The following is a 25,437-nucleotide window of genomic DNA, read 5'->3' as shown; positions in this document are numbered from 1 at the left end:
TTGAATAACTATAGACCTATTTTTATTTTACTCCCCAGCTCTAAAGTTTTCGCGATGATTCTCAAAACTAAGATTTACTCTTTCTTAAACCACAATAAATTCTTTTCCTCCAATCAGAATGGATTTCTTCCGAAAAGAAACACAGAATCTGCACTTTTAAACTTTACTAAATATTTGTACAAAAACATTGATTTACCTCGAAAAAATATAGGCATTTTTTTAGACATTAGGAAAGCATTTGACATTGTTGATCACATAGGTCTGCTCTTATTAATAGTTCACTTTTATTAATGATTTATGTAATCTTAATATAAGTGGTAAAATCATTACATTTGCAGACGATACTTTCAAATGCAAACACATACAAATACAATGCCACAACAGGCAAAGTCCCCAACGAGATGGCTGAGAAGAAGATGCCCATAACAAAAATATGGATGTCATATATTTCAAAAATACAGCAACCCAATTGAAAATACAATTACAAACAATATATATATATACACATGATAAAATATTATACAATGCCCATAAAAAATACTTATGGTTGTATTATTAAATACAAATACAAATACAACGCCACAACAGGCAAATTGCCCAACGAGGTAGCTGACTTAAGAACAACATGGATCCCCGAGCCATTTTTTGGAGGCCCTACCTACTACTGCTACACCACACATGCACCCTGCGGAACCCGCAACGAATCGGTACACGTGGGAATGTGCATGTACGTGTAGTGAAACCTGACGTGAAGTTTTTTTTGTTTCTCTGTAATGCTTGTTATGTGTAGTGCTGCCATCTGCCACCAGTTTTTCTAACTATGAGTAAAGTGAGATATAGATGGCTTTTTTCTCAGCCAGAGATATATGGTAGCATACTTGCCCGGTATGCAAGAGGGCCTGGGTTCGAGTCCCGGCGGAGACGTGATGACTTTTCTTTCCGAGCTCACCTCAGCATAATATCCGGAAAATAACTGTTTCCTTGATATGAGTAAAGTGTTATGATTGAATGATTTATCGTTGTAGGACTGTTGCTCTCTTTGGCGAGACTTTTTAACGGGGAGATCGGCTCGCATTTGCGCCTTGAAGTTGGGAACCACAGAAAACCAACTTCAGCCGACCACCACTGTGGGGTTCGAACCCGGATCCTCGCATCGCGAGTCAGTCACTATAAACTTCCATACTATTCCCTATCCATACTATTCTAAGTATGGATAGCTTCTCGAATTATACCAACATGTTTATCATATTTCTTTTTAAACATGTCAATTGTATTACAGTTTACTACCTCCAGGGGTAAGCTATTCCATTTATTAACAACCCTATTAGAGAAAAATTCCCTGCGACACCATAACATAGAATTGTCCCTTATCAGTCGATACTGGTGTCCCTTGTAAAAGCAGTCGATTGACGGTGTACTAATAATTTATGGTCCATCCTATCCATCCTGTTGAAAATTTTTAACACTTCGATCACATCTCCCCGACACCTGCGTTCATCCATTGTAAACATATTCAAAAAATGAAGTCTCTCTTCATGACTCAAGCCCCGTCTGCCAATAAGCACACGCGTAGCTCTTCTCTCCACCCCTTCAACAAGTCTATGTCCCTCTGTAGGTATGGTCTCCAAAACCTTACAGCACACTCCAGTCCAAGACGAACTAATCTTCGGAAAAGCAGAAGAATGACTTTGGGAGAACGCGGAGAGACAATAAAAAACCGAGCATTCTATTCGCTTTTTTGACCTTCGCTGAACAATGTTCAGAAAACCTAAGCCGATTGTCAATGATAATTCCCAAATTGTTGATCCTAGTTTCATCCGGGATAGTGACACCATTCAACTCGTAAGAGAAACGTGGGCTGTTCCAACCAAAATGAGCGACTATGCACTTGTCAACGCTAAACGTCAAGCTCCATTTATTTGCCCATTCTGCAATCCTGTTTGCAGGATTGTTGGTCTGGAGCAACTCCCTATCGCTTTGATTCCCGACTACCCCCATTAGCTTCACATCATCTGCGGATTTGCAAGCAATCCTATCGATAAAAAAGTGAAAAAAAGTATGGGGCCCAGGACACTTCCTTGAGGAACTCCAGTTGTGACCACTGTTCAACCAGAGAATTCCCAGTTCACCATAACTCGTTGTGACCCATCTCTTAATCACGATTCTATCCAATTCAGCAGGTTGCCCCCAATCTCCTGTAAACGCTTCAAGAGTTTTTCATTCCCTATTCCGGAATAGATTATCAACCACTTATCACAACAATTAATAGCGATCTAATTACAATTCGAAACTGGTTTATTAATAATGTCAAGATAAACATTTCTAAAAGCAAATTTAATTTCTTTTTACATAATATTTCATCTCTTGAACATTCCATAATATTTCATGAACCAACTTGTTTTAATTGTAATTCATGTAACTGTGTCAACTACGACAAAATACCTCGGTATTCAGGTTGACCAGAATTTGAAATGGTTTTCCCATATCAACTAATTACAATCTAAACTGCGTTTCATATTATAAAAGCTTTATCATCTTAAACCTACCGTGAGTAAAATCTTTCTTCTAACCTACTTACTACTCAATATGTTTCACTTTTTTATTTACTTTATAGTCTATCAGTCTGGGAAGCGTTTATATATCTAATGTTATACCTATTTTGTCTCTACAAAAAAAAACTATCAGGCTTTTGACATCCGATCATAAAACTCTATCAAACTCTTCCATTAACTCCACACACACACACACAGATCCTACCTCTACGTATTTATATTTTTATAGATCAATAATGATAATCAAACAGAAAAATCTCTTACCTTCTAATTTATCTCGCTCATCCAATCGCCTTAATATTCCACTTATTCACTAACTTTAGTGTGTGTTCACAAAACTAAAGAAATATTCTAGCTTTCTCATTTCGAAATTTTATAATACCCTTTTCATTGAGATTAAGGAGGCAATTACATTCTAACTACACATTCTCAAGTTTATAAAAACATCTCGAGTTCCATCTATTTTTTTTCAAATTCCAGATATTCAGATCGATCCACTTTTAATTTCATCTTCAGACTTTTTTCCTCTTAAACCAGAAATCTTCAACCTTTTTCTAGTCGCGAGCATTGCCTGTACCCATCATAAAAAGAAGAGCACCCTGACGGCATGCTTGACACAAGTAGATGCATGAAGTTAGGATGATTTCAATTCTTGAAAACAATTTGTACAAGGTGTTTAATTGGAACGTTGATCAAGTGCTCGCGAGCACCGAATCGGGCACGAGCATCGAGCACTCTGGATGCTTCACGGAGCACCATGGTGCTCGCAAGCAACGGGTTGAAGATGCCTGTCTTAAACAAAACTTTCATTTTCTTTTCTGCTTTATCAACCAACTCAATCTATGAATTAAACAAGGAAAATGTCGTATAACATACCCAGTTTTTTTTTGTTTACAAAACTTAAACAATTGGCAATTAAAACTTTTATAAATTGGTAAAACTTGAACCATTGACATGGATATACATTATTTTATTACATATGTTGATTCATTTTCTTACATTTCATAAGCGTCACAGCACCTTCAATCCCGTTATATCTTTATAATAAGAAAGATTTTTTAGAAACTATGATAGTGATAGAGGGAAATAATTTGTGATAATTTCCCTGCTCAATTTAACCGTAACTGCAAGTGGTAATGTGGGAACACTACGCTGTTTTGGCGCACAAGAGGGTGCCGGTTGGCGCACAAGAAGGTGTTTGGCGAGATAGAATGATACCTTCAGGAAGAAGCCGTAACACAGAGAGAGTGACAAGAAACACCAGCGAGCGCGGACCCCTCTGCCTGGCGGCGGAAAGTTAATTACTGACTCTTCCCTCTTCACTACTTGCCACCTCGCGTAATTAAATGAACATGTAATTTTTAATCTGTTGAACAGTGAGATGGATACCGGAATAAAACGAAGGAAAATGAATCTTGAGTTATATGTAATTATTTTATTCATGTCTAATTTTAATTGTTACAACCGGCCTTCGTAACAATAGCTATGGAGGGCCTGGATCTTATACCCATTACAGAAACTTGGGCAAACGATGGGGATGAATCTTTCTCACACCTCTCAGTATACGGTACTTTTTTAAGAAATAGATCGGATAGGAAAGGAGGTGGAATCTTAATATACGTGAAATCATGTTTGAAGGCTAGAGAGAGTAACGTGCAGAGACGTAATATTGAAACTACACTGCTCAAAATTAGGGGAGCAAGAAAAAAAGTGAAGAAAACTGTGCGAGAAAGCCACGTATTGGCATACAATGGATAGTACACGCGTATCAATGCGCAATACAGAAAAAAGACGTAAAAAAATTTGGAATTAAGCTTTAATTCTTTGAAAATATGGAAAAAACATGAAAAGATGATTTAGGGCAACAATTTGGTTACATGTAAACGATAAAAAAAAAGTACTGTTTAGACATGATGCACGAGTTTTAATAGGGCGTGTGGTCTCCTCGAACAGCTAAGACTGCTGCACACCTGTTTGCCATGGATGCGATGAGGTTATCGATCAGACTTTGGGGAATACTGTTCCACTCCTCAAGAAGTGCAATCTGCAAGTCTCGGACAGTAACAGGCGGCCTTGGTCGCGCAGCAATGCGTCGTCCGAACATGTCCCAAACATGCTCGATTGGATTCAGGTCAGCCATACGCCATTCCATACGCTGTATTGTTTCAGCTTCAAGCATGTTCTCCACCAGACGAGCTCTATGCGGTCGGGCATTATCATCCTGGAAAACAAAGGAATCTCCAATGGCTCCAGCGTAACGGATGACATGAGGTCGCAGTATCTCGTCTGCATACCTTCGGGCTGTCAAAGTGCCATTCCGAATGATATGCAGGTCCGTACGTCCACCTGTGCTGATTCCACCCCATACCATCCAACCAGCTCGTCTGTATTGTGACCTTTCACGAACGAATGCGGGGTTATTTCGAGTGCCCTGTCCCTCCATACCAGAACACGTCGGGTGTCACACTCCAGACTGAATCGGGACTCGTCTGTAAACAGCACTTGGCTCCAATCATGTTGCTCCCAATCTCGATGTTCAGCAGCCCATCTTCTTCGGGCTGCACGGTGGCGTGGGGTCAACGGAATGCAGACCATTGGCCTACGTGCACAGAGCCCTCCCTCATGAAGCCGATTACGTACTGTTCGGCTGGACATCCTTCGTCCTGTTGCCAAGAGCAACCGCCTTTGCAGCTGCGTAGCATTCTATGTTCTGTTTCGACGGGCTGTTAACCGTATATACCGGTCATCAGTTGCTGTAGTGGCGCATGGCCGACCTTGCCCTGGTCGACGTCTAACATTTCCTGTTTCTTGGAATCGATTCCACAGCCTTGCTTTTGGCGACTCCAACAGCGTCCGCGACACTACGTTGTGTTTGCCCGGATTCCAGTTTGCCTATAACACGCCATGCCATGGATTCCGGTAAATCACGTTGTTGAGACATCCTCAAGTCACCTTGTCTCTAAAAAAAATACTGCGCAATTGAATTTCACAGTTACGGCAGTAAAACAGACGTTTCTGCAACATCCCGATTTCTGCCCTTATCTCCTTTTCCTGGTTTTTGACGTCATGAACTCTGATTTGCATATGAAGTTTCTTCTTCCGTTTCCTGCTAGGCTTTAAATTATGGATGATTCATTTTATGTTACTTATCGGTATACATCTTTGCGTAATTTTGTTAAAACCATTTGCTCCCCTAATTGTTTTGAGCAGTGTATATGGGTTGAGCTTGGAAACAAAAGACATCATAAACTTATTGTTGGGGTTTGTTAACATCCACTGAATAGGGATCCAAACTACATCGCCAAACTTCATGATGAATTTTCCTACATATGTAAGCGTATAGATTGGGAGAGCCTTTCAACTAGAGATCAGCATGAAAGAGACTTTCTGAAGTTGAATCTGAAGTCTCGATCATTTTTTGTATCAGCATGCGTCAGAAGCCACTAGGGGGTATTGCTATTTTGGATTTAGTTCTCACCAGTTCCGAGGATTGTTCCAGTTTTCTTCCAGTGATCATATAGTGCCGTTTGTTTTTCTGTAACTTTTCTTCGAGTAAGGTTGATAACAAAAGACTGGTTCGTTGTTTTTGGAGAACTAACTTTGATGTTTTGATAGAACGGTTAACGGAAGTTTTCAAAGACCGGTTGGAATCAGTCTGGGTGATAAGTCACTGGGAAGAATTTAGTACGAAGCTGTCCTCTGTTCTGCACGACATCATACCTTTTATTCCACAAAAGCGTATTTGTACATCGCGCTCCCTACGATTCACGCATAGCGTGCGTTAACCTTTATCTTGAAAAGAAAAAAGCATTCAGAGAGTATAAAAGTGGACGAGATGACTGTCATTGTTTACTGATAAAAGAAGAGCGTTGAAGAAAGCGATTAGGGATAGTAAAAATGACGTTAAATCTAGGTTGGCAGTTAACATTGGCTCTGACCCAAAATCATTTTTTTGGTACGTCAATAATGGATGTAAAGGGACAGTTGGCTCCCTCATGATAGGAGGGTCTGCGGTAGAGAGCAATGTATACATGTGTAGTGCTTTCAATGACTTTTCACGTCGGTTTTTAATAAAGAAAATGCTATTCAATGTACGGGTGTTGGGTGGGATGACATAATCCTCAACGATATTCAAGTGGAAGACTTGGAAGTCCAAAAGGCAATTGGTGTAGTGGATAGCATGGAATGCTCAGCATGGGTTCAGAAAGGGGAAGTCATGTTTAACAAAACTCCTTTGCTTCTATGATCACGTGACTAAGGCTTTGGGTAAGGGCAAAAATGTAGATGTTGTGTACCTTGATTTCCAGAAGGCATTCGATCAGGTCCAACATGGTAAACCCTTGAGGCGTTTACACGAGATTGGGATTGGGGGCAACTTGCTGAATTGGATAGAACCGTGGTTAAGAGATAGGTCGTAACGAGTTATGGTGAACGGGGAATTCTCTAATTGGACAGGCGTTACAAGTGGAGTCACTCAAGGAAGTGTCCTTGGCCCCCATACTTTTTTGACATTTTATCGATAAATTCCATCAGAGTACCGATGGGATTGTTAGCAAATTCGCAGATGACGTGAAGCTAATGGGGGTAGTCGGGAATCAAAGCGATAGGGAGTTGCTGCAGACCCACTTGAACAGGATTGGAACATGGGCAAATGAATGGAGCATGAAGTTTAGCGTTGACAAGTGCATTATCGCTCACTTTGGCTTGAACAACCCACGGTTCTCTTACGAATTGAATGGTGGCACTATCCCGGATTAAACTAGGGTCACCGATTTGCGAATTCTCAGTCACAAGCGGCTCAGGTTTTCTGAACATTGTTCAGCGGTGGTAAAAAAAGTGAATAGAATGCTTGGTTTTATATATGTTCAAAAAGGTATCTTCGCGTTCTCCTAAAGTCATTCTTCCGCTTTTCCGCAGCTTTGTTCGTCCTGGACCAGAGTATGCTGTAAGGTTTTGGAGACCATACCTACAGAGGGACATAGACTTGGTTGAAGGGGAGCAGAGAAGAGCTACGCATGTTCTTGTTGGCACACGGGGTTTGAGTAATGAAGAGAGACTTCATATTTGAATATGTTCACATTGGATGAACACAGGTGTCGGGGAGACATGATCGAAGTGTTCAAAATTTCTAACGGAATGGATATGATCGACTATGAGTTATTGTTACACCGTCAATCGACTGCTTTTACAAGGGGACACCAGTATCGATTGGTAAGGGACAATTCTAGGTTATGGTGTCGCAGGGAGTTTTTCTCAAATAGGGTTGTTAATAAATGCAATAGCTTACCCCGGACGTCGTTAATTCTAACACAATTGACACGTTTCAAAATGAAATACGATAAGCATGTTGGGGTAGACCGAGAAGTTATCCATACTTGGAATAAGACAACCATAAGTATTCTTTATGGGCATTTTATAATATTTTATCATGTATATATAGTACTGTTTCTAGTTTTTGTAGTTGTCTTTTTAGTAGGGTTACTGTAATTTTTAAGTTATGACATCCATATTTTTTGTTATGGGCGACTTTTTCTCAGCCACCTCGTTCGGCATTTTGCCTGTTGTGGTGTGGTATTTGTATTTATCATTCACAGCAACTGTATATATCTTGTCACCATTTATTATTGTACTAAATTCACTTACTTTTTCTCTTTCCTGTCTCTTATTTTCTTTTGTTTTCTCTTTTTTACTTTTCACTTACCTTCATAATACATAATATTTTTACTTTTTTGTCATTAATTATTGTTTTTTTTTATTTATTTGTCATGAATTCTAACAGAAATTTATTGCAGTAATTTTAACATATATACAGGGCTGGACTTAGGCAGGTGCGAAGGGTGCGGCCGCACCAGGCTGCTAAATTTTAGGGGCCACAAAAAGCCGATAGAAACTAATACTTTAATTGCATTTTGACTTACATACTTTTACTTAAACAATAGCTTAAAATTCTGTCCAAGATAGAAAATTTCTAGAACTCTCTAGCCTAGGGTTCTGACGGACCTCTCTCCCGAAGTAGTTGGATCTGGTCCCTGGGCGCTGGTCCGAGAGGTTGTAAATTGTTCTGGATAACTTCTCACAAGTTCTTGAAATAAGCAGAGAATGAAACAATTTGCAGGACGACCAAGTTAATTCACAGAAAACATCTATGTTACACGTATTTATAGACAGAACGCGATCGACAAATAAGAATCTCGCACTGAGCTTAAAGTCCAACAACACTGATTTGCATCGTTTTTAAAGACCCATCGAATTTTCCAGAAATTCTACCGTAGTATCAGTCTGGCGGCGCCAGAGTATGGAGGTCAACGAACACCTTCTCGATCTTTCCACACGATTCGAGTGTTTATCTTTACATTTCCGGTTCGGCAACAGGAGATTACTCTCCCGAGGTGTTCTCAAAAAATTTCACTACCGATATTTTTCGTAACAAAATTCTTTCAAACACTTGTTAAAAATTACAAGAGGGATGCATAATGCATGCATCCGGCTGAAAGAGTATATAGTTGAGACCGGAAGATAATTGATTCTCTAGAGTCTAGACAGCCCCAACCTTCAAGTGCTTGTGGGCGCATTTGCAATTTTTTCGCCTGGCAGCGGTCACTATTGTCCAAATTTATTTGCTGAATGCCTTTTTTATGACCGTAAAATCATAGTTTGATAGCCATTCTCAGGTGCTAATATGTAAACCTGGCGTGCACGAGGGTGCCTATGGACACTGGGAGATTGGGGAACCGAGTTTTAGAGGGACGCAAAGCTTCATTTTGCACCGGGCCCTAAAATACTTAAGCGCGTCCCTGCGTATACAAAACATTTTTATTGTAACAACTAGTATAGGACTAATGTCACCTTGGTTGTTTTAATTTTGTATGTGCATGTTCTTTTATTTTTTGTAATTATTTTAAATAAATAAAAATAAAACGAGATGAGCCACTCACAACACACACGGCCCGGCGGTTGAGAAACACTACTTTAGAGTGCTGCCTTCTATTATCCGCAAGGGCAGTTGAATTTTCTTTCTTTCCTATAAAAATTCATTTTTTCATCAGCCAGTTGTTTAAAACCTTCGCATATGTCCGAAAAAGAATTTTTTTCTCCAAAATGTTTTCATCGTTATCCCCAGAGGGTAAGAAAGTTCATTGTAAGCATTTTTTTTAGAGCAGTGTTTCTCAACCTTTTGAAGTTCACGGCACCCTTCCTTGAATTCAAAATACAGTTTACTACGACAAAAAACACTGAGTAAAAATACATCAATAGAGTTTTGTTCGTTTATCATAAATGTGAAAAATGTGGTTTTTTTTTTTTTTTTGATTGATGCTTAGAGCTCAGATTTTGATATCAGACCTTACAGTTGGCAACGAAACAAGCATATCGTCCTCACGGTCTCTTGCAGTCTATTTCTTTATATTTTCATGTCTCCATAGAAGCAGCCACCGCCGCCTCACTCTTGGTGAACATATTTTTGAGTGCGGAATCAGCGTAAAGATCAATCATTTCGTTGACAAGCAGTGAAATATGTTTTCTCCACACTGACTGCGAAATTAAATGGTGAGACAACCCAGTCGAGATTCTCAGTGTGGAAAGAGATTGAAAGTACATATCTATTGCATCTTGCAAAATGAGGTCTTCCAGCTTATCGGAAGATGATGTCACTCTCTGCTATTACTACGAAGGTTTCGACAGCTGGCTGATGCAAAGATAAGTCCAAAAAAGAAAATTCAACTGGCCTTGTGGAAAATCGAAACCACGTCCTCCACTTGCCGGGTGAGCACCACTAGACTACAAAGCCAACGAATACTCGTTCCTTCTCGTGTGCTCTGAACGGGGCCATACGTGGACAGCCAAACCTGACACATTGCGGACACTGCCACCTGATGGCGGCTTATCACCCCACCGTCGCCACAGTGGTGGCCAGCTGAAGTTGGTTTTCTGCGGTTCCCAACTTCGAGACACAAATGTGAGCCGATCGCCCCGTTAAAAAGTCTCGCAGCAGATAGCAACAGGCCTACAACGGTATACTATTGAATCATTGCACTTCATGCATAGTTAGAAAATTGATGGCAGATCTACATATAACAAACATTACACAGAAACAAACTTCGCGGAAGGTTGACTACACGCACGCACACACATTCCAACATTTACCAATTTGTTAGAAGTTCCGTATAGGAATCAGTGCCGTCTTAACGCATGAATTCACCTGGGCACTGCCCGGGAGCCTCAAGAGAAAAGGGGTCTCACAAAAACGAGAGAGATCTAGCAAAATCTTTCTAGAATTTACCAGGTAGGGCCTCAGAAAAACCACGTGGCCCGGGGGGCATGACGCTCTTAAGGGGTGTCACGACCTCTGAAGTCGAATTTTGGCCCTGAGAGAAATATGGACGAGGTGCATGTCTGGTTTAGTAGTAGATGACTTATCCGATAAGTCTGTCACGCATGAGAGTAACTAATTGGACTTAATTTATTTTAAGACCTTGACGGACCGCAATATTTTTTTGATTATTTTGAAAATAATATTTCTCCATAATATCTCGCGGCTCCGGTTAGATGATATCACGGCACCCTAAGGTGCCAGGGCACACCGGTTGGGAAAAACTGATTCAGACTGGTCTGCCGATACAAATACAAATACAACGCCACAACAGGCAAAATACCCAACGAGGTGGCAGAGAAAAAGGTGCCCATAACAAATATGGATGTCATATATTTCAAAAATACAGCAACCCAATTAAAAACTATATATACCAATTAAAAACTAAATACTATACAATGCCCATAATGTATTTATGGTTGTCTTATTCTAAGACACATACACAGTACGTTACGTTCTTTCGGTCATTTCGTGCAGAATTATCTTTTTTTGTGGGGCTTTGCTTGCTGCAGAGGTGGATCTAGAGCTCGCTGTTGGGAGAATTAATTTTCCAAATTGTGAATAGCATTTGCACATTTTGTCCCGTATTTTCCGGGATGGTCCCGGTTTTTTCTGTTTTTTTTCTCAATCCCGACGTTTTTGAAAAAAATGCCCCGGTTTTTCCTGTTTTTTTTACCCCATAGATTCGCGCCAGACTTGCTGGCTGCGTCAAGTCCACCGTTTGTAATGCCGAGTAAAACGGAAAGTGCTTTCTCTAAAAAAACTGGAAATTTTGGAAGAATTTGACAAGTATTTTTTAAATTAATGACGAAAACTTGATTTTGCAAAACAGTTGAATATCCCTGTGTTAACTTTGAAAACAACTATAAAGCAGAGGAAGACAATCGGACCAAAGCTGCTGATTGCAAATCATCTACTGCCAAAGGAATAGAGTCCAAGATGGGAGAAATCGAGATTTCGCTCACGCGTTGCAAATTTTTTACCCAAAGTCGTGTCTCAAATTTAATATTCTGCAAAATTTTATTTCTTCAAGTGATTTGAAATGCGCACGATTTAATATTTTTTGCCTCGAGTATGATTGAACTAAAATTTTTTTTGCAACAGAATTGGAGATGCAATTAAACATATTGAATTTTATAATATTTTGTATGTCTGGGGTGGTGAGGGGAGTCATTTTTTTTAAACGACAATCTCAGTTATTTGACTTAAACATTTATACGACATTTTGACTCGACGTCTTGAACGTCGTATAAACGAAGTTCCATTTTGACTCCATTTGCGCATCGCTTTGTGTAAAAACTTTTCATTTTTCTTGAATACTTTTCATTCAAATGTTTTTATGAAATGGACCTTTTTGGGAACTAAAAAGTCTAATGAGTGTGAGTGTCATAGTGTTTTTTCAACATTTGCTTACGATGAAATTTGATTTTTTATGATTTTTCAAACATGAAATTTAAAAAAAAAAAATTATTTCGATTTTCTATCTGAATTTTTTTCTGACCATGAACAGAAGTAATTTTTTTTAAAAATAGAAAAAAAATAATTTTTCCCCAAATTTTTTTTTGTCACATGGTGCATGAAGTTTCCCAAAATTATAATTATTAATTCTGATTAAACTAAGATAATTAATTTACATTAATTATAAAGTTAATTCATTGAAAATTTACATTAATTACAAAGGAAAATATGATAAATTGATCTCCAAATTTCTCGAAACTTCAAAGATATGTTATTTAAGTAGCCAGTAATCAGATATAAAAAAAATTGCGCGATTTTGTCACGAATTGTAAGCGTGGTCAAAAATAGGATAATATGCTTATTGGGAGGGTGGCCACATATGCCGTATTTCCCGGGATAGTCAAGGTTTTTTCTGTTTTTCTGGCTGCCCCATAAACATAAGATTAAAATTATATCCATGACCCGACTTTTTTGCGAAAATGTCTGTTTTGTTACGTATTTTCAACGAAGCCAGATACTTTTTATTTCTTCATTTTATTCTTCAAAGCAACGATTAAAATTATCTTCCCAACTCAGAAATTACATTACGATAATCATTGATCATTTTTGTCGCACCACGGTCATTTTCTGCACACGAGGGCTAATTAGACCGCGACCTACAATTTATTGCCGATTCCGAACGGCAGGCTTGTTTTTTATACTCATCGAGAGGTTGGTACGCTAACCCCCCTATGTGGGACTCCCTGCGGTAGCAATCTTTTTCTGCGGTCATGCCACCATTTTTTGTTGTACCCCTGTGTCAGGAAAGTTTTCTGACAAAGAATCTTCATTTCCTGAGATTGTCGACTTTTCTGTGATTTTAGCATGATTTGGCAACTTTTCTGTGATTTTAGCATGAGTTGGCAAGTTTGCTTACTTTTAGCATCATTTTTGGCAATAATTAGCAATGTTCCCGTATTTCGCAGACCCAATAGCCCATATTTCCCTCGAGCAAATATGGTCAGCCTACTTATTGGTACAATTTTCTCGAAAGTGACGTGCTTTCGTGCTGCTAAGTAGTATGTATATTTTAGGCCTACATCTTTTTTTCATACAAAATTATTCTACTTTCGGTTTTTATATTGTTCACCGTGATTTACAGTCAGCCTTTATATCTTGTCTGTTGACAATTTTTCATAATTTGGCCATCTTTTCCCCCTCTGTTAAGCACTAGGTGATTTAGAAAACGAAATAGATATTTATTCTAGTAATAACAATTAGAATATTTAACATTGACAATTGACAATTGACAATCTTATTATACCTTTTCCATTTGAATGTATTATAATAGCCTCACAATGGTGTGATGCATCTGAGAGTTTAGTCTAAAATTTACCATCACCTTAACTATTACGTAAATAGACATTCAAGTTACAGGGAAAGATAAGTGGATCCAGTGTTTGCCAATACGCATCTAGATGCATGATTCAAGCATCAAAATTCAATTTTGCTCCTGCAAATTTCGTTGAGGAGTGAAAATACTCCTTCGAATTTTAGGTAAATTTTTTATAGAGTTATTTCTGTTTTTCATTAAAAAAAACACCCATCTTTTTACAAAAATAATCCCTATAATTTTGGAGAGGAGTGAAATTACCCTTCAACATTTTTTTAAAGGGTAATAACACTGAATGGTTTGATAACACTGAATGTATTGTTACGACAATTATGTGTAGCTCTATTTCTGGAGAACCCCTCGGGACAGTAATCTTTTGTTGCCAAACCGGAAACGTGAAGATATGCTCGAAGCTTCTAGATTAGTCTGGAAAATCTCTTTTGACTTTTGGAAAGTGGCGCCCCTACTTCATACAACGAAATGGAATTCTCTGGGAACTTGTCTCTCTCGAAGGTTCGACGAGTCTATAAAAAGTGATGTGATCAGATCACAAGAGAGTTAGTTGTTGGGCTTTATGCTCAATGCGAGAACTCTATTTGTCGTGTAAATAGCTGTAAAATAAATCTGTGACGTCCTGCAAATTGTTCCTCTGCTTATTTCAAGTACTTGTGAGAAATTATCCGGAACATTATGTACTCAACCCATTCCTGCGCTCCGTTAGACGTGCCATTCTCAGTCTTCGATCACACAAGAGCGCGTTAAAACACCACACCACTTGATATTCTCTTTAACTCAACATCCCGAGTAACAACAAGGAAACGCTCCCTTCACCAAGTACATAAAATACTCAACTTGTCCACCAGAAAACAAAACTTATCTCCGAAGAAAACCAGGCCCGGATGTTGTTGCTCTAAAAATCTTGAAAAATGACTTTAAAAAATGTATCGAAATAATAAAACAAAGTTCTCTTGAAAAACCGGTTATGTTCGAATGTCGAAAGAAAAAGTTTTGACAGCATCAAAATCATATGTAAATTTTTTTTCTTAAGTTTTTCTCTCTCTCTCTCGTTCAGATTTCATCAAAAATAACTATTTTTCTAATAAACGAGTTAGAATATATGGATTGGTTAGGAAACATTGGCGTTACGGCTCCACAAGGGTGGGGCTGGCAGGTCTCCGACCTGGGGGCCTGAGAAGATTACCATTTTTTGTTTTTCACTAGAAATTCAGTATTGAGAGTCCAGTAAAGAATTCGATGTGGGGGCCATGACTGGCTTACTCTGCGGGAAAGAAATAGTTTTTTTCTAGTAAGAAACGAAAAAATGAAACATCCCCTTCTTCCCCAAGGAAATCCTGTGTATGCATGCCTATAGTAATGAATAGGCTGACCAAAAACACAGGAAAATATGACATTGCCAGTTATTGCCAAAAATGGTGCCAAAAGTAAGCAAAGTTGCCAATTCATGCTAAAATTAAAGAAAAGTCGCCAGTCGCGAGAAATGAAGAGCTACTGCAAATTTCAATCAATTGAAAAAAAAATTACACAAATATGTGAGATGAATATTTTCATTTGTAGTGGTGATTATCGTAATGTTATTTCTGAGTTGGGAAGCTAATTTTAATCGTTAGTTTGGAGAATAAAATGAAGAAAAAAAAGTTAAGTTGGCTTCGTTGAAAATACGTAAAAAACTGGGACAGCAAGAAAAACCGGGACTGTCCCGGGAAATACGGGACGTATGATCACCCAAGTTGTGAAGCCAAAAAGCATCATTCACTTTATTTTCGAAGAAATTCAAGCATATTTTTTCATAAGTGATCAGTACAATCTGGGGCCCTAACATCTCCCCATGCTTATAAAAGGATATCCGAAAGAAACTGACGTCTAGCGGTCAGGTGTCCATTCTGAGAGCGCTTGCGCATTAGAGACAAATAGATGTTCAAGGCTATATTTAATTACCAACGATTAGTATCAACTGTGGAGCAGTTGGTCGGATGGCGACACAGAATAGAAAGCAATCAAACGGTTTATGGTTCGAATCCTCCGAAACTCTATTTTTCCCCTCTCTCTTACTTTTACTTGTTCGGATGATTCTTTGGGTTTTCCTAGGAATATACAGAGGGAAAACGAGATGCTTGTTCAAGAAGTGGAGGGAACCACTGACTGAGATTCGGATTACGGTATTTTACACTCGCGCGCGCGATAGCGTTCCGATTGTGAAACATTAATGTTTTTATTCATTTTTGAGAAAAATTATTACAATACAATCACACAAAACCCCTCAAATACTTTTATTTTACTATGCGAAAAGCAATAAAACGTGTGTGGGAAGGCTGGCAAGCGCATCTTGATCCCACACACCTCTGAGAATGTTGGGCCGTTTAACCTTTTACCGGCCGAATTCAGATTTGGATTGATTTTTACAATATTTTCCCGTTTTTTCCCCCTTCGGATCTTTCAGTTCAGATATATTAATCAAAAAATTCATGAATAAAAATATTTCTGTGTTTCCTGAACTTGCTTATGCCCATAGAAACAACAATAACATTAAAAACAAAAGAAATAAATTTTATTCTTTCTTAAAAATAGGTAATTGAAAAAAATTGGTAGCATATGTGTTGAAATGATTGAAATATATATTTTTGCTTTGTAAATTGAGATTGGAATCTCACACGTTCAGAAAAAAAATCCTAGTTATTTCGTGAACAAGAAATATTTTTCTGATTAATAACAGCTGATGTAATAACATCTTTGAGTGCAAGTTGATAAATAAATAAATATAATTGTTCAAAAAATTGAAGATGTAAGGTAAAACAAGAAAAAAGTTGCGATAAAAACGGGCAGGAATCGATCTACGAACCTTTCGGCCGTCGTCGTACCAACTGCTCCACAATTGATACTAGTTGTTAGTAATTAAATATATCAATTTTCGAAAATCTATTTTTCTCTAATGCGTTCTCTGAATGGACACCTATAGTAATCGCGAGCGCTAGACGTCAGTTTCTCGTTTTATTATTATTATTTAACGGTAAAAAAAAGCAGAAAAATACAAATGTCATTAACTTATTACCCCCCCCCCCTAAACACAAATCACTCATAAAACTTGACACATGGGTAGTTTGTTTTGCCAATCAGATTGGCAAAACAAATTATTTGTTTAATATAAAATATAGCAGCGCGATTGCTGATTCGCCAAATAACCAAGACTAAAAGGCGACTAGATAAGGTCCCTTATTCTAGTGGCTATAACCAAGACCATATCCTGCGAGCAAGCTCTAGTGAAGATGAGAAAAAGAACCTCTTTTCCACTCCTGATTCACTGACGTCATAAAATGCTGTTTTTTCATTGGTTGCTTGTTTTGGGTCTACTGCAGGCTAGAACTCCTTAATACATGAAGGCGTCTTACTGCAGGCTGCAGACGCACGACACATAGTCGCAGAGATACTATTTTTGATTAGCAATGCTGCGCATGCGCACTGGCAATATCACTACTTGCTCCTATTTTTCGCGCACACGCACTACTTAGTTCATTACTTTTATTACCACTTGCGTTTTTCTGGCGACTGTTGGTTAGCGCCAACATATTTCCTGCTACGTTTAACAATACATTTGCTTAATTCTACACAAAGCCAACAACCGCAATTAGTGTAGTGGTTAACGAAAAGGTTTTTAGCATTGAAGGTTCGAATCCTACTAAAGTCAGCTGCTGTCACTTTTTTTCCCTCCCTTTCATCTTCATTTCTTGATCTCTTAAATTAATTTTAATTGTTCTGGTTCTGATCTTTCTAGTAAAAATTGGAACTTCGGAACATTTCCGGTCGCGGTATAGTATCACCCGCGGCCGTTTTTTTGGAATATTCTGTTTGAACTTATCAGTTTTGCCATGTTTCTGGTTGTGGTGAAAACAGAATCGATACTTTCAGTCCGGAGGCAGGGGCCCGCTTTAACGGCCGGAGAAGCGAAGTGAGGTGGCCGAAGCCATTTGCGGATCGCAAATGCCTACAGGTGTATTTACTAATTTATTAGTCGGAAACGCTTTTTTTTTTCGTTGCGGTATTATATTATGATCATTATGTTATATTACTATTAAATTCGTATCATAGTAATATTATCGCGCGAGCAGTCATGACAAAATAAAAACCGAAATCGTTAATGAATCCTGGTGTTTGGCGATAAGTTCCTGCACATATAACAGCCAGAAGCACACTTTAAACTCGAAAAAAAGTACCTGGATCAAAACTACTGTATAAGCGACGTACTGTATGTCTTGTCAAATTACCTATTTTGCCAAAATAATAATTGAAAAAAAAAATTTGAACAAATGTTTCATGTGCGAGAGAAATTCAAACCATGAATATATTTGATGAAATAATTTGCAGAAGAAACTAATTTTTGACGATTTACATGTGGCTGGGAACGCACCCAAATAAACAATGAATATGTTTTTGAAGATGAAAGGGTAAATATATACAATGCCCACAGTGTAAAAGTTTAGCTACTGGATTGCTCGTATTTCACCATATTATAATTACATATGGCGTTTACAAACGTGAGAGTTTTCCTGGTCTCTCTCATATTTTTGGTGCGTCTAATACATAGTTTCCCAAACTTTTTGTTCCACCGCTCCCCTTCTTCAGAAATTTTTCTCTCTCATCGCCCCCAAACTCAAGCGAACCCATAGGATCCTATTTTATACCCATAGCTTCTATAGCCCCCTCCTGGAACATTCCATCGCTCACTTTGGGTAACACTGGTCTAATAAATGATGCTGCAGCTGACCGTTATGTTGGACCTTGAACAGAAAGAAGTTGGCCATCTATGCTTTATGACAACCCTTTTAACAGATAGTTTATTGGCAACTCTGAAATCGGAACTGCTTTTTTTCTTTAAGTCAGCATTTTTCCCCCTCCCGCCGGTTTGACGAGTAAAAAAACTATATACAGTATAAAGTACAGCAGCGGAAAATCGGCTCGCACTATGTGCACCCTCCCGGCGTGAAAAAACCATGCCCACTACCTAGATCGGAAGCACACATGCACTGTGTGCAAACCCTTATGCAGGACATCACCTATTTTCTGCAAAAAAGTTTCCAAACGTTCAAAAAAGAGAGACAAGTATGGCTAAAATTGGTTTAAAAAAATGGCTAATTAGTAGAAAATTTGGGGCTACGGCAAATTGCATTGAAGCAAAATTTATTTCACAGAAAATAACATTGAACATATGGTAAATATATACAGGGCGGTAACTATCGACCGCCCAATAATTACAAACGTGTGAAAACTAATTCCTTGTGAAAAACTAATATATAAAATGTTTTCCGTTTTAGGATCCAAAGAATATTTAATGAGTTATGATGCTTTGGTATTTTTGTGTCGTGTCATTTTTCTAAGGGTCAGTTACACGCCAAACACCCAACGAAAGTAAATTTTTCCACCAGCAGCGGGTTGCCACCTCTTGAAAATGAACTGAAACATTAGACGCCAAGTCAGCCTTCTTTCACGATTGGCGCTTTTTCTTTCAATGTAGTGTGATAGTATAACCTTGTTGGTACGTGTAGCTGACATGTTAGTTTCAACCTCTATATTGGCAAATTTATCACCATATTTGTAAAGTATGAGATGAGATCTACTTGAAAATTTTTTTTAACCAAACCAACACTTTTTTGCCAAAATGTGGTAATTTGTTCTTTACACTGAGCTATAAGTAAAGTTTACTTATAGCTCAGTGGTTCTTTATCACTATCAAGTAAAATTTTTTGAAGGAAGGTGCATACGGTGCGCTCTGTTTACTACTCGATCGTTTTTATACGCTGTCGTTTTAATCAGATTACATATTGATCAATGAAACAGGGCAATATTTTTTGAGTTATTTTAAAATTTCATCGAAACAGTCACGTGTAGAAAACTTCAACGAAAATGGCAAAAATAGCTTGACGAAGGTGACTTGCAAAAACAGTAAAATAATAACAACGAAACAGTCAGATACTTTCAATCAAACTAGTCATTTTATGAATTGACATATTCAAAATAATTAGTGGTTTCGGATATTTTCCATTGATTATTCATCGAGTCACATTTTCATACCGATTTCTCCATGTCTCAATGAAGGTTTTTGTCCTTTTGACTATTACTACTTAACCACACATGTACCTCGTCCATATTCCTCTGCGGAACTTCTAATGAGCTGGTACATGTTGGGATATGCGTGTCCGTGTTGTGAACCTAACGAAGCTTGTTTCTGTGTAATGTTTGTTTAGTGCTGCCATCTGGCACGTATTTTTCAAACTATAAATGACGTGTAATGTTTGAAGATTTTACCGTTGTAGAGTCCGTTTGACTGCAACTGGTTTTTTATCGCGCTGAAATAATAATGAATTTTTACTTTACCTTTTCACAAGAAAGATTTGGACGACTTTGAAATTTATTCCAGCCTGCATGATTCGCGCAAAACTTGGTCATTTCATTTTTTTTTCATATGAAGGTTTATTATGGGGCGTATATATTGCATTGGATTTTGATTTTTACGGCGCAAAGACCAATTAGGTCAACCAGTGCCAAAACAAATGACCAATTGAAAATAATTATGCTTGTCATGTCAGGAAAGGAGGAGTATTTAAAAGGGGGGAGTTGTCCCGAGCCCCTCTTAACAAAGACGGATTTCAGGATGTTACCGCCCTAGGCACTACTACATAATTTTACCGCCGCTTTGCTCTTTTTTATTAATATGTATTTCGTTTCTTAATATTTTTTTCCAAAAATATTATGCTTATCCCTCCCCCACTCCCAGCTCTCAATTTTCGAAATGAAAGTCATGTCTTTACTATATGTTGTTCCAAATATGGTTGTGAGTAGGGGGCCTACTGTTTCATTCGCACATTCATAACATAAATGAGATGCCGTAAAAATTTTAAATTGTAATTGTTAGAATTCATCGTGACAATTTGTAACTGTGATCGATTTCATTCATTATGCTTGTTGTGTTACTCAGTTAATTGTGTTGCAGAATTACAATTAAAAGCTATGAGGCAACATGTAAATCTTCCAAACTTCTGAATCGGAACTGGAAAAAAATCTCATTTCGAAATTGTTAGCTACTTCATTCATTTCAGGGGTGTCATGACCCCTGAAGTCGATTTTTCAAACATGGCTTTAAAATATTTCATTCAATTGTGAAAATCAAATGCAAAAAACTTTCGTGTCAATTGTGTTAATTTGTTTTTTTCAAAATAAAATTAAAAATTAATGCATTATAATGTAAACGTAAACAAGAAAAAACGTATTTTCAACGTAGCCAACTTGACTTTTTATTCAGATCGATGATTAAAATTATCTTCCCAATTTAGAAATTACGACACGATAAAATTACGACTTTCAATAAAAATATACATCAAACATATTTGTCATGTTTTTTTTAAAATTCACTGCAATTTACAGTAGCTTCTAATTTCTTGCGATTGACGACATTTCTTCGATTTCAGCAATAATTGGTGATTTTGCTCACTTTTGGTATCATTTGGCCATGTACTGTATTTTCCCGTATTTGGAAGCCTAGTATTCCGTATTTTTCGCAGGAAAATATAGTCAGTTTATTCATAGTGAGAACACTCTCCCCACAGTAGCTCTACTTCAAGAAAGACAAACAGTAATTCAGTTAGATCTTTCCAGTGATTTGATGATTTTATGAAAATAACAAATTCATGCAGAGGCCCCATTGAAAAAATGGGGTAAACCCCGGAACACGTTAAATGTCGAGACGGCTGAAAAACTGAAAAAATAGCATGTGCCAGGAAATACGGGAAGTATGGTCACTCTGGTTTTTTACGTGTTGTAAAACTTTGCTAGCTTGCGTGTTGGTAAACTGAATCATTTTTTGTTTGTTCGTAAACCGAAGGTTGACTATTTACTTTTTTCTCTGACATGACATTTCTTTTTTCTCTGACGTAATATTCAACTGTTTGTCATAACAAGGATTTTGACAGCGACCTGACACTCCCTCGAATTAAACGACGTTGATTCGCTAATTGGCCGCTCTGGTTTGGCAACACCTGGTTTGTTTTATTTTCCAGCACTTTAAATTCTCATTAACCACGCAAGGTTCGTGGAAAGCGGCAGTGTGTTAGTATTGCTCCGGTGTAAAAATTTTGGTAAGTTATCTTGTGTGAGTTGAATCTAATCAACGTTTAAAATGTTGTTTAATTGATTTTTCAATCAGCACTCTTCGACTAATTGAGTAGTAGCTATCGTAAACATATATATTCATTGCATATGATATCCTCTCATGTATTACAGCTATTAAGAAATAGTATCTGCCTCTAATGCATGGGTTTTTTTTTCATTGTAAGAAACAACCGAACAGCTGTAGTATAATCTTTTTGGCGATGTATTGGCGGTTTGTAATGGTCGATGAGGAAGAAAAACGGGAACATGCTAGAAGAAAATCGCCAAAGAAAAAAGGCATTATACTATAGCAGTTCCAAAGGAACTGTTTATTTAATTAGTTTGCTTTCCTTTATTTTGATTGGATTGTTCATTATATTTGAATGCAGTATAATTGATTGAACAGATGCAGTATAATTGATTGAACAGATGCAGTATAATTCAGATCGCCAAGGGTGCCGCAAGTTGCCAAGGCAGGCATAATGGCTCTGGGTTGCTAAACTTTCTCTCGCTTCTAGAATCTATTCCAGGTGACCGATAAAGGCATCGGGTGTATTTGCTCGAATGTGACCAATAACCTTATTGAATTTCTCAAGTTTTATAAATAAGCTTTTGTGAAACTTGTATAGTGTGTAATATCAGCCTTAATTTGGTGAATGCATCTTGTAGTAGCACTGATTTCAGAATTTAAGATTTATAAAACTGACACACAGTTGTATTGTAATTTTATACAGTGGATCCTGCTCATAACGTTCCTACTTAGTGTTGTATCAGACCCTTGGAGGAGAATATATATGCACCTAGCTGTTACCTGGGGGCGGCTTTGCTCACATGGATTTGGTAATCTGTAAATTACTCGCGATGATTCCCCCATGTCTGATCCCCAATATTTGAATCTCTCATGATACCCTTGGGAATGAATTTTCCGAAATCCTATCTAAGTGGATATCTAATTTATAAAATATAATACTGACTAAATTTCATATTTATGGATTCAGCGATTTCGGTTCAGTGATGATTGCTCCATATAACCTTTGAAACACTCCCCCCCCCCATTTCCCTTAGAGGGTTCAATTTTGAAAAATCTCTTCTCAGTGAGTCTCTACATTCCCATAGAAAAGTACTGATCGAATTTCATATTTAAAGCTTTAGCGGTTTCAGCTCGCTTTATTCTGGTAATCCCCTTCTTCTTTCCGGAAGTCGTCACTGGTTACATGGGTTGAACGGAAGTGGTTGATTCAAGATGGCTGATGAAGGAGCATACAGTAGTTTTCGTGGCGCAAGGGATTATGGGAGAAAAGGTCAGTGTCGACCACCAATCCACCCCAAGAAAGATGGGGCTTTTTTTAATGAGCTTCTCTCCTACTTTTTTTCCCTACGAAGGGGAAAAAAGTTGCCATGCCGGTAATGATCACCAAAGCGACCTCCCAATCTTGCACATGTGAACAGGGCTTTACATATCCAAGATTGGTTGTTGCTTTGGTGCTTATTACCTGCACTGTAATTTTTTTCCCTCATGGGGAAAAATAAGGAGGGACGGAGATCCGTCACAAAAGAGTCATCTTTATTGCGCAATGATAGTGGTTAACTACGACATTCCTCTCCCATAATCCTTTGTGTCGCTAAAACTACTGTTAATTCTTTCATCAGCCATTTTGAACCAACCATTTCCGTTCCACCCACGTGACCAGTGACAACTTTCGGAAAGAAGAGGGGGAATACCGGCATAAATTAAATGACATGTAAACAGGTTGTAGCAAAAATCCCTGTTACCAGTAACTTGCCGGAATATTTTATTCCCCATGTAAATGGAGCTTTAGGGATCAAATTTCGATAAAACCCATTCTTAAACCTCATGAAACAAAATTTCTGTCCAACTTTCATGAATGTAGCTTCAGCTCGATGTGATTTCTTCACATGACCCCTCCCCTAGTGATTTCCTTAAGGGAATCAAAACTCCCTTTTCACCCCCTTAAGGGCTGAATTTCGAAAAAACCCTTTCTTGGTTAGTCGATGAATATAAAATGCTGATGTCCTGAAATAAAACTGCTGATCAAATTTCATGAATGTTACTTTTGAACCCCTTGTGATCCGCTTAAGGGTCAAATTTAAAAACCCTTTCTTAGTTGGTCTTTAAGTCATTAAATAAATTTGTCACTGATAAATTTCATGAATATTAGCTTCAGCGATTTCAGCTTTTCATAGTTGCTCATAATGAAGGCGCAAAGATTTCCCCCAAAGACAATTTCTTCTTCTAGTTTGATTCCCTAAAATGTGAATGTTAATTTAATTTCTCTGTTATATATCCCGGTGGTTTTATTACTGTTTGATTGAAAAAAATATTCTGAAGCAAAATGTGATTTTCACTTGCAGGAGAATTATCTAGAACTTGTAGCAAGAGATTCAATTAACCTACAAGTTCAGTTCACATTTTCGGCACTCGAGGAGTAGCGCCTCGCTCTATATAGCTCTGAAAGTAAGAATGTAGCAGTGAGAGGGAAAGGAAAATCCCCCACACCGTTTGTTATGTCTTCCTCGGCACGTTAGAGCCCATTCCTAGTAATGGTAAATAGTGATAAATTTCCTATATCATTGAGAAAAAATGATCCACATAGGAATTTTATTGACATATTTGTGGAAAAGTTCTCCAAACAAAAAAAAAAAAAAATTTCCCTAAATTACACATGTAATTCAGTAATTTACCAAGTGTACTTGACTACATATTTTCACAGATAGCTGGTTGCACATTGACAAAAAATTGTCCGAATAGTTACGTTCTTTGCCGACAGATAGCGATAAAGTTAAATATTTTTGTATCGTCAACTGTGGACAACAACTACAACTATTTATGCAATGACATTTTTTGTAAATTAAAAAATTCTTGCCTCTTTGTGAGAAGATGTTAGGATATGTACCGGGCATACAATAAAGGTTATATAAATATTTCAGTTTCATACTAATATTTTTCAAAGCTTTGTTTCTGCAGTATGTTATATCCAAATTTTTTTCTTTGGTTAGTCAAATATTAATTTTGAAAAATGTGTGCTTGTGTACATATATATTGTTACGAACTATAAACGATAGATGTGGCGCAATTCTTTATCGCTGTCTTCTGTTGGCAATGGGAGTTGATGCTGGTTTCGGTTTATCGGAAAGGGATATGATTGGTGAGAACATTCCAGAAGGTCCCACCCCTCCAAACAGTAGTTCCCACACCTCAATACTGTGGCCCTGTCAACTTAGAAACTGTAAATTAGAATTTTGTAGAATGTTCCTTTTCTTTGAGTTTCGGCAGGCCTATAAATATAGGGAGAATGAGAGTAAGGGATGGACGAACCGTTTCTTGTTTTGCAATATCAGTCTTGTGGAAAATTATCTGGAACAATTGGGTGTTAGAAGTGGGATAATTCAAGACTTGCATGAAGACAAGAAGAATGGACATGAATGAAATGCGAGAACAGCTGAATCAACTGATGTCTGTGATAGGCCAGATGAAATAAGGCATCGAAGAGAGAAGGTTCAGTCAACTAGCT

General features: G+C 37.8%; 1 protein-coding gene across 7 annotated transcripts in view; it reads left to right on the top strand.

The window, feature by feature from the left end:
- Positions 1-25,437, top strand: part of Nt5b (5' nucleotidase B) — a 294,946-nt gene that overhangs the window by 12,208 nt on the left and 257,301 nt on the right. Inside the window, exon 1 of one of the 7 annotated variants that reach the window (XM_089232687.1) lies at positions 21,635-21,891. The exons of 5 other annotated variants lie outside the window; for them this stretch is intronic. The gene's annotated coding sequence lies outside the window, so the exon portion shown is untranslated. Of the gene's footprint in view, positions 1-21,634; positions 21,892-25,437 lie in introns of those variants that run through there. One more of the 7 variants, XM_089232685.1, reaches the window with a different exon arrangement.

Source organism: Pholcus phalangioides, unplaced genomic scaffold (assembly GCF_987345545.1).
Source record: "Pholcus phalangioides strain wild (caught in Gottingen) unplaced genomic scaffold, Ppha-v1.0 ptg000007l_1, whole genome shotgun sequence".
Classification (NCBI taxonomy): domain Eukaryota; kingdom Metazoa; phylum Arthropoda; class Arachnida; order Araneae; family Pholcidae; genus Pholcus; species Pholcus phalangioides.
This window is presented reverse-complemented; position numbering and strand designations above follow the sequence as displayed.